The sequence below is a fragment of the Alosa pseudoharengus genome, unplaced genomic scaffold, assembly GCF_046254945.1.
Source record: "Alosa pseudoharengus isolate Yale_2024_CS ecotype anadromous, Long Island Sound unplaced genomic scaffold, YU_APseudo_1.1 YU_APseudo_1.1_scf_14, whole genome shotgun sequence".
Taxonomy (NCBI): Eukaryota; Metazoa; Chordata; class Actinopteri; order Clupeiformes; family Clupeidae; genus Alosa; species Alosa pseudoharengus.
Genome location: NW_027468609.1, coordinates 14,818,296 through 14,818,672, shown reverse-complemented (window position 1 = coordinate 14,818,672; position 377 = coordinate 14,818,296).

Sequence of the window (377 nt, the reverse complement as noted above, 5' to 3'; positions counted from 1 at the left end):
AGTTTCTCCTGTGAAAAAGGCAAAGGTTAGAGATATAATCAAAAGTTGTTGTAGCAGCAATATGTGACAATGGGCCCACCATGAGGTCATACCATCATGTGGTAGGGTAATTAACAGTTCACATGATCAGGAGTTTGATCAGTATAGAAACATTAGGACTCCTTACAGTTGCTTTCATGCCTTTCTGATACATGAAAAGGGGAAGTTTAAAACACAATGTTGGCATGCTGCTGTTATTCTTATTCTGTCAGAGAAACAATTTCATGTAGAGTAGGGTTGCTTTCATGCCTTTCTGATAAGGAACACACATAAAAAAGGGGAAGTTTAAAACACAATGTTGGCTTGTAATGAGGTTGGGCGTGGGGGTGTTTTCTTTA